The sequence below is a fragment of the Dermacentor silvarum genome, chromosome 3 (genome assembly GCF_013339745.2).
Source record: "Dermacentor silvarum isolate Dsil-2018 chromosome 3, BIME_Dsil_1.4, whole genome shotgun sequence".
Lineage (NCBI taxonomy): Eukaryota > Metazoa > Arthropoda > Arachnida > Ixodida > Ixodidae > Dermacentor > Dermacentor silvarum.
In genome coordinates, this window is record NC_051156.1 from 176,684,301 (window position 1) to 176,698,311 (window position 14,011).

The window sequence follows — 14,011 nt, forward strand, 5'->3', positions numbered from 1 at the left end:
TGGGAAATTTGTGTACGCTTCTTGCCGAGTAATTACTACTAACCCGTCGCCGACACAAGCAGAGCCGGCTCTCATGAGATTTGCACTGCCTCGTTCACGTCGTGTTCGACAGTACTTGGGCGTTCAATGGCCCTACAGAAGTGCAACGAAGATCGCTTGCCCTTGGTGCAACACGTGATTAGCACCATCGTCGCACAGCTAGATTGTCATCGATTTGCCTTCCTAAGCACAAGTTCGAAGTTAATGAACGGAACGTGGACGTCCCTGCCTGCCTAGCTCGCGAACTTCGACGTGAGAAAGCAGACGCTTGGGAGCAGAAGGGAATCGTGTAGTCACCGTAAACTCTCGTGTCTGCGTGGCGCATGGTGTTTTCGCCAGCGTATCTTAGGTACGCGCTGTTGCTATGCTAGTGAAGGTTTTGCAGACGATTTTTTTTTCAGGAGGCATGCAACGCTTGCTTCATTTTGACAAATATTGAGAGCATTGTACAAATCTATGAGTAAGCTGAAGTGGAATTGAAATCAAATTAAACAAGAACTGATCCCCCACTCAGAAAACTTCAGCTACACGTAAGGGTTTTCCGCGACTGGCGATCGCCATGGCAACCATCTCATTGTCATGGCGACCATTACCATGAGTGGTGACTATCTCCTGAACGCTAATTGAAGAAGCATCTTTCTCACGTAAAGACTTCTTCAAGTATGCGCTAGCGTGGGCAAGATGGAAGTAGCTGCATTCAAGCACTGCATTTTCCGCGTGAAAAGAAGAAGGGATTCAAATAGTAATCTTATTCAAGCCCACACAATAAAACTTAATAATCCTAATTTAGAAGTAGTAAAAAAATTCAGTACACCCCAGTTCACTGTAAAACGCAAACTCAGATCCGAGCATATATACAGCAGGACATACGGCAGGACGGGCTGACCATCCCCTCTGACCGTCCTATTGTGGCCCTTAACCTCGCTAAATATTCAACAACGATAACCTTACTTGTAATTTTTTTATTGCAACTGTGTCTGGGGTACCATTTGGCGCAGAGTACTTGGCCTCTGGAAGCAAACACGAGAGGAGGAAAGCAAAGGGAGTTCGCCTTTTGCATAGTTAGGCTGTTTCCAAGTTTACTAATTCGATGACCTATCAGCTGATTACGCCAATGTTACGGCAATACCTTACCAAAGAAACAGATTTCGTTGGCGAACCTCACTGGAGTTCGTTGAACTGCTGAATAATGACTTTTTTTGCAACCACCGAAGCCTGTTTTCCCGAACAAAGAACGATTCGCGTTGCAGGGACAGAGAGAAATATGTGAAGTTCGGATTTTTATGTTGACCAGAAAATGTTTCCAGCAAGTCGGTGAACCATTGCGCATATGCAATCACACTTGTGAGAAGCCACTGACACAAAAGGGCACAGACTTCAATCGTTCTATCACCGAACGCCCGTCTCAAAATAATTTTGACCACATGCGCGGGCACAAATGGTGGGTGTGCACTTTTCAATGTTTAAGGAACCCGTGTAGGCCCATCTGGCTGCAGTGAGTCGATAGTAAGCATAACTCAATCCCGAGTTTCGATCAGTGGTTATAGTGCAACGGTCGTTCTCCTCTTCTGAAGTTTACGAAAGCCAAACGAACTCATTACGTCAGAATACCAGCAAACGAGATTTCTGAAGTCAAATATTGATTTCTTGAATGCGGAGGTCGCAAGATCGTCAAGACCTCTTGTGCTAGCGAACATTTGTTCCACTGAAGTTACTGACCTGCATGACCTCAAGTTCAATCGGCCTTTTGTGAGCGGGTCACCCGAAATATAGATCGTCGCACGCCTATTACGACATTATTTGTTGAATTTCGACAGTCATTTACTGGGATAGAAGTCCAACGTTGATGCCGGGAATAGACATGATGTATTAATTTACCGTTTGTTTTCCTTCATTGCTAGATATTTTTTCAACATTCGTTTAACAAAATGCGAATGAACTCGGCGCGCAGGTATGACATGGCAAGGAATGCCAACCTGAACTTTTATTGGTGCCCACAGGGCCGAAACGAACTCGTGTCGTTGGGATTTCTTTATTAACAACGAAGCTGTTCTAAGTCGACCCTTCACCGTCTGTCACGGAGGTCACGCGACCAGGATAAGATGAGAGCCACGCCGGGGGAGGGCAGGTCATGGGACCAGCAGAGGAGCAGAAGCGCGACGGGAGAGGAGGCGACCAATGAGAGGCCACGCTAGGCGCGAGGAGGAGAGGCGATGGGTATAAGGGAAGGTGTTTCTGTGCTGTGCGCCCTTCACTGAGAGAACCGTACATATTTAGCAGCGCCAAAGAGGCAACGCGCACAGCTCCTTCCGGCGCAGTCCGCGTTTCCCCGCGTTCGCACCGAACTCGCGTGGTGTCCGTGACGGCAGCCGATGCCTCTGGCGGCGACTCTGCATGTTTCAACCAGAGAACTGGACACTCGTCGAGTACCATCGGAAGTCGCTGCCTCTTGTCGCCTCGCAACGTTTGAATATGAGTTCTTGTTCTAGATCTGTGTATACTTGTGTTTACGCAATTGCATCGCGTGCAACACATGCACATGTAACACTCGGTGTAACTAACACAGCTTCGCAGTTCGACCATCTTCACGGATTGGAAAGACAATATTTTTTTAATAGTGGAGCTGTTTAAGCTGACCGTCAGTCCGTGGAGCATGTACAAAAAACCTCGCTGAACGATGACGTCACTGCGCGTTGTCTAGCAACCACCTCGCGCAGCAGCGTGTGCTTCGCCTCCTCTCCTTGCCGTGCACATGTGGCCTTTACATGGGCGTTAAAGAGAGGGAAGGAAAGCTTGTGTGCGGCGCGCGCTATGCTCAGGAGAAAGAGAAAATGAAAGAGAAAGAGAGAGAAAAAAAATTGTAGTAGCACCAACAAGGCAACGCGCAGAGCTGCGGCCGACGCCGTTCGCGTTGCCCCGTTTCCCCGCGTTCCCGCCAAACGCGCGTGGTGTCCATGACTACAGCAGGCGCCTCTGGCGGCGGCTCAGCAGGTTTCGACCAGCCACGCCCGGCAAGTGTGGAGGCTCAGCTTGGCCGTGACGTCACTGGAGAGATAAAGGTCGGAGCAGCTGCGACGGCGGCAGAACTCTCGTTCCCTCTGTGGCGAGTACATGTAGCCTTGACATGGGGCGACCAAAGAAGATCCGGACACCCGATGAAGAAGCCGCTCATCTTGAAGCACGTCGTGCGGCCAAGCGAGAATCTCCGCGTCGGCGGTGAGCCGATTCGAAATACCGTGCCTAGAAGCACTTAGCATTTCCTAGCAAAGCTTAGCCAAGCCTAGTCAAACCTGGAAGAAGCTAGGTCGATCACGAGCTCCAGTGTTTACACCAGCCTTCCACCTCTAGTGCAAGCTGCCCATGTTTTTAATTTTTTTTATTTTGGCCTATTCCTGAAGGCCTGGCAAAGCGCTCAGCTTGACATTTTGGGATTTTGGGTCCATCTGAAGACAACGAAAGAGGAATGACACCGTCGAATAACTTCTACACAAGTCACTGTTTTACATTTTTAAAAACGTAACCAGTATAGATACCTCTAAACGATTGTACCCTGTATTTTAGAGGTATCTTGGGGAATTTCCAAACGTTAAAAGACTTCAGACGTTGTTTAAACGTTACAATAGACGCTTGTTCGAATGCATGCAGAGTGCGTTTTCATGGCTACATCCACTGCCACCACTAGGTTACCTTTAAAGGTACCGTTTATCCTCTAATTGTAACATCTAACTTTGTCGCGAGGAAGAGATAAAGGCGCCACCGTTCAACAACAACAACAACAACAACAAAAACGCTATGTAACATGACTTGTTTTCCGCGCCAGAACCACCGCATCTGTAGGGCGCTCACACCGGCCTAGCCGTAACGGTTGTGAGCAGCAAAGGCCTTTTCGTTTTTGGTGCGTTTTTGCGACAGTTAACTCTTGTTCATAACCCTCCACTGATCAAGTTTTACAAGCTCTCATTTTGTACCTTAAAGTGAAGTTACCTGGACGCGCAAAAGAAAGCGCGCATCTCTTTCAAACCTACTGTAAGAAAAGTTAGTACTTCGTTGCGTTTTGTAGACCGCTGTGGCGGCGATGACCTACAAGGACAGGTTTTTAAAGACGATATTCTTTCTTGTGGAACTTAAACGCTGAAAACTTGGTCTGTCTGTCTGTCTGTTTGTCTGTCTGTCACCCGATTCAGCCACCCGGCCAAAGTTGGACCACTTGCTTACCGCCCACACTACTTAAACTGGTACGGCTGTTCATACTTGTGAACGTTATCGATCACAAAGTAAATATTACGCATATCTGAGGCGCAACTTCACTAGGTAAGTATTAGGAGGTGTGTTCCTTTAATAGAAAATACATAGATACGTAACTCTAAAGACCCTAGTTTCTTAAGCTGCGCAGAAAATGCCATGCTATGCGCGCCGACGAACGACGTTCCCCGACTGCGCGCCGACGAGCGCCCTCTGCCATGGAGGAAGGAAACCCTCTGCACAAGCTCATGTTTCCCGATGTATTGCCAGATGGCATCCATGTCTCACGCAGCGCCTCCTCAATTTTATCAATGCCAGCCAGATGCGGCCGATTCAACATAAAGGAAGCGCTGTCTGAGGCAGGGCAAAACATAAATGGCCGCTTGATGAAATAATGCGGTAAAATGAAATCTGTTCAAACAAACCTTCATGCCAGGACGGAAATGGTACGAGAACAGCATCACGGGTGGCCGCGGATCAGACCAGCACTCATGTAGTACGGCCGGAAGAAGACTATCGTCTTTCGACGACATTTGCAGCGAAACACGCAGATACGCGGCAAATTTTTATGGCTCGGGGCCGTTTCAAGTAAGACGAGTGTGAATGAATGGGCTATCTCGTCGAAGCTGCTTTCCTTTGCACTGAAAAGCTGCAATTGAATGTTCACATATTGTGAACATGCACCAACCGTATACACAAAAATCTGAATTTCTTGGGTAAGTTGTTGACCCAAATTGAGAAATCAACTTATTTCTTACATTTACCGCTAATGTAAGCTGTATATTTTTATTGCGTACGGCACGGATCGGCGGAATCATGCATGCGTCGCCTCGTGACGTCGCTTGCACGTTGTTGGTTAAATATTGATTTTTTTTAACAGTCGTTGGGCTCTTTCCGCTTAGCGGAGTGCGTTCGGCATCGTTTATTAATCCCCATAACTCGACTGCTGATGACGTTGTGAGCACTTTTGTGATGTTTTGTCGCCACAGCGTCCATGGGGGAAGTTTGCTTGGCGTGGGCCTTTCCCGAATTTTCTCACTTCCTATGCGCAAGACTAATGTTATGGGTAAATATTGGGTTCAAAATGTGATGCCACGCAAATTTCAGCAACAGCCATCTGGTAATGGCTGTACGCTGGTGGGGCAATGCATGTATATATATATATATATATATATATATATATATGCGCGGTCTGCTCTGACCACCGTCAGTTGCACTCGTTGAGGCAGAACACATGTCGAGTGGGCTCCTGAACGACACCTTGTAGTTTAGTGCACGCGGTTTAAATCATTGATCCAGAATCTCGAGGAGGTGCGACGCAATGCTAGCGTATTTTTTTTTTTTTCGCTTTTATCTCTAAATCCCCACTGAATTTTTTTCGTAGTCGTTTTCGCGACATGATGCAGTCTTTTATAGGTTACCTAATGGTCTCGAACTGTGTAGTTATTGGTCAGTACATGACGGTTTGACAGCGCTGTATTTCGTCGTGAATGAGATATGACGTTTTCACTCGTGCATGTGTTTTGTCATTAAAGTACATTCTTAGTCAAAACACCCAACCTAAACGCTCCTGCACTGACACTTGACTTATCTTCTTGCCCTCTAAGGGTGGAAAAGAAAATTTTTGAGTTTGCATTACGACTCTTCTTTATAACCCATACATTGTTTAGAGTTCAGTTAGAGTTTAGAGTTCACAAGCAGCCAACTATACATGTCTATATGTTTTTTGTTGGTATCCGTGAATATTGCAGGCAGACGTGCCGGACAATGTGACCATTGCCGCTCCTCATGTATACGTGACGAAATAAAACATCATCACTTATGGCGGTAAGTCAGGAGGAAAAATACCCGTCACGACGGACGTAAGAGTTACACAAACGCTAGTAATGTCCCTTGTGTCGTACTTCATGATAATAATCCAGTATATATAATATTCCCCAGCTATTGCGCAAATTCTTATTTTCATTCACAAATTTATTCTTCCAAATGATAATGTCCCCAGGGGTCTGACGAACAGTACAGTCAGAGCCCTTCTCTTAAAACTGAAATGAACGGAACTTTCTGAAGCATTTAAATTATTTTTCTTGTTCTTGCATTCAGTTGACAAAAATGGTATATTTCGTCGACATTAAAAAAACTGCTCAGACATTTTACAGCTGCATCGGCTCTCTTGCTATTTTCAGCGTTATAGTGCTGACGACTGCTAAAGCGGTCGCCTTTGTTGGCTAAGCTTTCAAGTGGTCGTACACTGCGGCAACTATTTTACGTAATTGTAAGCAAATAAGAAATAATTAAACAAACAAAGTGTAGTGACAAATACGGGAGCCCGCAGAAGAATACATATATATATGCGTATGTGGTGTGCGTATGTGTGTATCCTAATGATTTCAAAACTCGATAAGCAAATTTTAGTTCTTTTACCAATTAGTGAAAACCGCAAAAATCATAATTTCCGCAGTCGCACACAATTAACGTGTTGCCATGAAGACAATATCATTCTACTGCAACGTTTGAAAACCCGGGAATTTCTTTTATGAAACATCTGATATATGCAGCTGAAATGACGCAGCATAGAAACAAAAAAATATGCTATAGCATATTTTTTGTAACCTTTATATGATGGTTTCAATCTTAAGGGAACATTTTAACTTCTGTGTTAGAAGGTATAAATTCTGAATTTCGTAACTTCTTCTAAAGTTAACTCGGCTAAGAGGGTACCAGGCTGCTGGATCCTATCTCGCACACCACTTGCGCCCTTCGACAATTTCCAACAGGAGAATCGGACCTTAAATGCATATTCTTGCTCATTACAGGTTTAATTATTTGATGCGCCTGTAGAGTGAGTGTGTACACGCATTGCCTAAGTGTTTACGAAATTAAAAAAAAAAGAAATGTTATGTAGACCCCAAACTCGGACTTCTGACATCAATTGCGGGCGGAGACCAACTGCTTGTCAACGCGCTTTCTTTTTCATTTTCTTCGTTTTATTTCGCAACCGAACACCGTTTCTTACTTTTTATTTTCAGATTGATTCGCTTCGGTATCATGGACGTCTTCAGCGCAGTAGAATGTTACGCTGTTGCTCACGCCTAGATACATGAACGTCAAGGATCTCGTCATCGGGCCTGGTTTGAGTTTTGGGGATGACATTTGAAATGTTCGCAACTATTTTCTTCACAAACAATAAATTCTAACATGAGTAAAGGTTGACAAGGTGAGGCGATATGACAGCAATCTTTGCAATAAGCAAGTTTTAGCAAACGTCCACGTAAGATATATGGGAGGGGGAAAAGACAGCAAAACGGTACACAACTCAAGAAAGCGTCAGCAGAACTGCATCGGGTCAATCTGTCCATCAGTATGTTTTAAGCACTTTTCATCACTAATAATGCATGACACTATATATACAGAAGTAAAATGGACTTGCTGAAAGTACACTCGATCTCCCAGATAAACTCTAATCACAATAAACAGGGAGGAGAAGCTGGCAGTTACATAGGAGGGACAGTTCAGCACTAGGCATAAAACGCACACAGAACGAAGTCTTGACCCAAACGCGCAAAGTATCCTGCCTCCGAGTGCCACTCTCAATCCCATCAGCAGCTGGAGAACGTGCGATAAAAACAGGTCGCAATGAATAGAGAGCAGCCTTTGTGCAATTTGAAATATCACGGTTTACTTTTAGATACACCGAATGACTCAGCGTCACTGTAACCCCTCAATGTCCCACTTTGCCGCCGCATATTTAAACCAATGACCCATTGACCCGAATGAATAGGTTGACAATCGTTCACTAAAATAGGGTGCGGTATATGTAGTTTAAATACGACGTTGTCTCACCAACTCAAATGTCTAAAGCTGGTGATTACCTTTTAAAGGTGGACTTGAGGGAGATAATGATCTGTACACCGATACCCGGATCACCTTGTTAGCTGGTTAAGCGAGATATCTTGAATTCGCGCTTGTTTTGGTAGATAAACTATCAGAAAATGAAAGCAGGTCAAAAGGTTATCGTCTCGTATATCACATGGAAATATATGCAGGTGGATAGCGTTCGACAGACCCGCCGGTGCTAATAATAGGTATCTTACGTTTACTTCTTTTAAGCCCATTCGATGCCGCAAACCTTTGCTTGTTTTTTTTTTTTGCTTTTTTTGAAGCAGCGGAAGCTTAAATTTATTGTTCTTCCATGTCAAAAATATTTTCCTTAGGCGCGGATATCATCCATCAAATATCTTATAGACGTTCACAGGCCCCGACCCACTGACCCCATACAAACAACTGTGTTTAATAGTGCCGACTTCATTTGCGATTCATCGCTGAAGCTCGCTGTTTGAATCGTGCTTAATAAGCAAAAATTCTTAGAGCAATGCACCTTCGAGAGCTTTACGCTTTCCTTGAGCGACGGCAAGCCTGATTGGATTGCGTCTTGGGGATGCCAGGTTCCCAATCCCGCGGAATTCGTTTCGCTGGCAGAAAAATAAATGTTGGGCATACTATTCTGAAATACTGCCGCACTGCCATTTTATACACCGTCATTTATTTTATTAAGGTTCTTAAGCTGTTTTCTTGTATCACTACAGCATTTCCAAGGATGTTTCCATAATCTTGTTGTATATACCACCATGCACTCGGCTGTCGACTTTGTCCCTTCTCTTAACAATAGGCGTAGTTGCTGTTCCCACTGAGCCACTTCCCTGAGGCAAACTTGTTTTTACGGAGCAGCTTCTCTACTCATTCTATTCCAACCATACGATGGTCAACTTCTAGTTTCGCACTGTGCGAAGCTGTCAACCGAACGATGAGCGTGCATTTTCTTTGGGCGGCGTAATGCTAGGAGAGAGATTAGGCAGTTTTAAAATAGGAGCGCCCCGATCTTGAAGCACAACCATGGGCTGTCCATCGGGCCCGCGACGCAGCAGAGAGGCTCGGCCTTTCTGTACCGACGTGGGAGCGGCCCGCTACGTGCTGACGCGCGTTCCGAGGGACCGTAATAAAGCTTTACCATACCGTACCATACCAAACGCTAGGGTGGTCCTACCAAATAGCGTCCCGCCACTCCGCATGCGCTTAATGCAAGCAGATTACATTGGCTTAGTTCGGCACACACGCCTATTCCGAAGTTCACAAATGTAGCGTGGATGCCCGTAATCTTTGCTACAACAAACGTGACGGTGCTCATAAAACCGTGACGGTACGTCCATGCACTTGGCTTGGTCGTCTTTTTTTTTTTTTTTTCAGCCAGCCGCACCTTCGTGTGTTTGCATATCTAATCATCCACGTGCAGGCCACGCAAGCACCGTCGATCTCCGGGCATCACTACGGCGGTGCCAACGCAGTGAATACGCCTTGACTACGTGTCAGTATAATCGTTATGGCAGTAAATAACTATTACTGTCAGGCGATTATCAACACTAAATGCACCAGCGCCTTAACTCCAGCAATAGGTTATTGCTGGAGTTAAGGCGCCGCGGTAGCTCAATTGGTAAGAGCATCGCACGCGTAGTGCGAAGACGCGGGATCGTTTCCCACCTGCGGCAAGTTGTTTTTGCCGTCCACTTTCATTTGCATTAATCTATCATTTCGTTATTTCAATTAGTAGGTACAAGTAATTTGGCCTATATTGATGGCTGGCTTCTGATGACTGGATGGATGCAAAACTTTAATGAAAGTCCGGAGGTACGCGACTCAGCGCGCAGCGGTCCGCTCCCACGTTGGGAGAGTCAGCCATGCCCGACCACCGCATCGTGGGCCCTCTGGACAGCCCATAGTTACGCCGATATGTATAATAAAAATAGAGCCCCGCGGTTCCCTTTCTTCTTGTTCATATATATATATATATATATATATATCAGCAACGTTCGGTTTGCAGATGGCATTGTCCTCTTCAGCAACAATGGAGACGAATTACAACAAATGATTGCGGACCTTAATCGAGAAATTGTAAGAATTGGGTTGAAGATGACTATGCAGAAGACAAAGATAATGTTCGATAGCCTGGCAAGAGAACAAGAATTCACGGTCGCCAGTCAGCCTCTAGAGTCTGTAAAGGAGTACGTTTATCTAGGTCAATTACTCACAGGGGACCCTGATCGTGAGAAAGAAATTTACAGAAGAATAAAATTGGGTTGGAGTGCATACGGCAGGCATTGCCAAATCTTGACTGGGAGCTTACCACTGTCGTTCAAAAAAAAAGTGTACAATCGTTGCAATCTACCGGTGCTAACATTTGGGGCAGAAACTTGGAGGTTAACAAAGAAGCTTGAGAACAAGTTAAGGACCGCACAAAGAGCGATGGAACGAAAAATCTTAGGACTAACGTTAAGAGACAGGAAGAGAGCAGTGTGGATCGGAGAACAAACGGGGATTGACGATATTCTAGTTGATATTAAGCGGAAGAAATGGAGCTGGGCAGGCCATGTAATGCATAGGATGGATAACCGGTGGACCATTAGGGTTACAGAATGGATACCAAGAGAAGGGAAGCGCAGTCGAGGACGGCAGAAAACCAGGTGGGATGATGAAGTTAGGAAATTCGCAGGCGCAAGTTGGAATACGCTAGCGCAAGACAGGGGTAATTGGATATCGCAGGGAGAGGCCTTCGTCCTGCAGTGGACATAAAGATAGGCTGATGATATATATATATATATATCATCAGCCTATCTTTATATATATATATATATATATATATATATGTGTGTATGTGTGTGTGTGTGTGTGTGTGTGTGTGTGTGTGTGTGTGTGTGTGTGTGTGTGTGTGTGTGTGTGTGTGTGTGTGTGTGTGTGTGTGTGTGTGTGTGTGTGTGTGTGTGTGTGTGTGTGTGTGTGTGTGTGTGTGTGTGTGTGTGTGTGTGTGTGTGTGTGTGTGTGTGTGTGTGAACGCACCTGTATCTGAAATAACAGCAGACAATACAACTATAACCAATCAGACTGCTATAGCTCAGATTTTTAACAGTTACTTCCATAACGTGTTTTCGCAATCAAAGCTGTGTGATGTGCCATGCCCAACACCTGCACACAAATCACAGGTTAACTTCATCTCGTATGACGGCGTCATTTCCATGTTACTAAATTTGAAGACGAAATCATCCCCAGGACCTGGCGATATCCCAAATGCGTTTCTTTGGAGGTACGCCGAATCACTGGCCAGATATTTGGTTATCATATTTCGTGCCTCTTGCCCCGACTGTGCGGCTGTTAGCAATTTAGAACACATGCTCTAGCGATGCCATTCGTTACAGGTACCCAATCGCATCAAGGAAAAAGAATAGAGCTCTGCCATCCAGAGCTCAGAACTTTCACGACAAACTTGGGCTGTCCAGAGAGCCCACGATGCGGTGGTTAGGCTCGGCCTATACCCGCCCCCACGTGGGAGCAGCCCGCATCCCTGCCTTAGGGCAGGGCTTCTCAGGACCTAGTGAATAAAGTTCTTTGTCTGTCTGTCTATTGTTGACTTGTAGGGTACCTGATGACTGGAGGATGGCCCGAGTTGTGCCTGTTCTTTAAAAAAGGTGATCGCTTTCAGGTAGAAAACTACCGACCTATATGTTTAACACTATTTTGCTGCGAATTAATGGAAAATGTCATCGCAACTAGTAATAATGAATTTTTTGATCACAACAACATTTTGACAGATTTCCAACATGGCTTCCGTAAAGGATTTTCCACTGTAACTCAGCTACTTTAGTTGTCCACTCTGTTGGAAGAACTCTTGACATTACCGGAGAGATCGATGCGATCTTTCTGGATTTCAGTAAAGCATTTGAGAAAGTTCCTCACCATGGCCTAATTGAAAAACTAAAATCCACTGGCCTTGCAACCATTTTCATCTCCTGGATGAAAGATTATTTGACTAACCGCAGACAACAAGTTGCGCTTGGTTTACACCATTCGGATTGTCTTCCAGTGTCATCAGATATGACAAGGTAGCGTTCTGGGGCCACTACTTTTCTAAGTACTAAAATGGGGGTGTTGGTCTTCGAGCAGGCTTGGGCGTGGCGTTGGAGAAGGCTATTCGAAAAGCAGGTCTGGTTACTGGCGAGTGCGAGCTAGAGCGTCAACAACAACCACCACTCATCGTCGTCGTCTTTTCCCAGAGATTGAAGCCCGGTCATTCGCCTTCAGTACAATTACCCCCCCGCGGAATAAGGAGCCATCCTGGCGACCTAGGGGCAAGAAAACACACGGGGATCGTAGCACTATTTGAGTCGGGACACGTGGACAATTTCTTGGCCGCGACGACGATGGTCAGAAGACGGTTCTAACGGCTCGATTAGGTAGTTCACCGGAGATGTTTGGTTAAGTACACGATATGGACCCTGGTACTTGGAGACCAGCTTCGTTGAAAGGCCAGGTGTAGTGGACGGGACACGCAGCCAGACGAGCGAGCCAGGAGAATAGCACGTAGTCATAGCGGATGCATCGTGATGTTGCTTCTGGCGCCACTGGTCTTGTGATGTGAATGAACGTGCAAGTTGGCGGCATTCTTCAGCGTATGTAGCTGCTTGAGATAGAGTTGTGGATTATGAGGCGTTGGGGCCGGTATAAAAGAATAGTGTCCATGGGGCAAGAAGGTTCGCGTCCGTGAAGGAGAAAGAAAGGGGAGAATCCAGTTGTGCTTTGAACGGCGGTGTTGCAAGCGAGCGTAACAAAAGGTAGCACTCGGTTCCAATTGGAGTGATCTGACGAGACGTACATAGCGAGCATGTCGCCCAGGGTTCGGTTAAAACGTTCTGTCATCCCGTTTGTCTGTGGATGATAGGGACTGGTGGTGCGGTGAACGACGCGGCATTCACGAAGCAATGCTGCGATGACGTCGGAGAGGAACACACGACCATGGTCACTCAGCAACTCTCGAGGAGCTCCATGACGAAGGACGAGATTGTGAAGAATGAAAGTGGCAACGTCTTTTGCTGTGGACGACGGGAGAGGTGAAGTTTCGGCATACCGAGTGAGGTGATCAACGGCAACGATTATCCAACGGTTACCGTCTGGTATACTGGGAAGGGGACCGTAGATGTCGATGCCGACGCGGTCAAATGGTCGGGCGGGGCATGGCAGAGGTAATAAGGTGCCGGCGGTGGTTTGAGGAGGAGTCTTGCATCGCTGGCACTTGGAACATGATCGAACATAATGTCGAACATAACGGTACCTGCCACGCCAGTAGTACCGAAGTCGAATACGTGAATACTTCTTCAGGAAACCTGCGTGACCACATTGTGGGTCGTCGTGGAAAGTGGAGCAGATTTCGGAGCGCAGATGGCGGGGAATGACGAGGAGCCACTTACGGCCGCCGGGGGTGTAGTTCCGGCGGTACAGCACGTCTTCCCGAGTGGTGAAGTGCTCAGCCTGTCGACGCAACGTCCGAGAAGTGGGAGCAGAAGTCCGGCCAGACTGAAAGTCTAGAATGGAAGCCACCCACGGGTCCTTGCGCTGCTCAGATGGCATGTCAGAGATGGCAAGAGCGGTGGTATCACAGGTAGTATTTGTGAAGCAGACAGGGTCGGGAGGCAGGGGCGAACGGGAGAGGGCGTCTGCATCCGAATGTTTCCGACCAGAGCGATACACGACGTGGATGTCGTATTCCTGGGGGCGCAATGCCCATCGAGCGAGGCGACCACTTGTATCTTTCAGTGACGACAACCAGCACAGGGCGTGGTGGTCGGTCACTACGTCGAATGGGCGACATTATTGCGAATATAAACGACATTATTGCGGAAGTTTGCCTGGG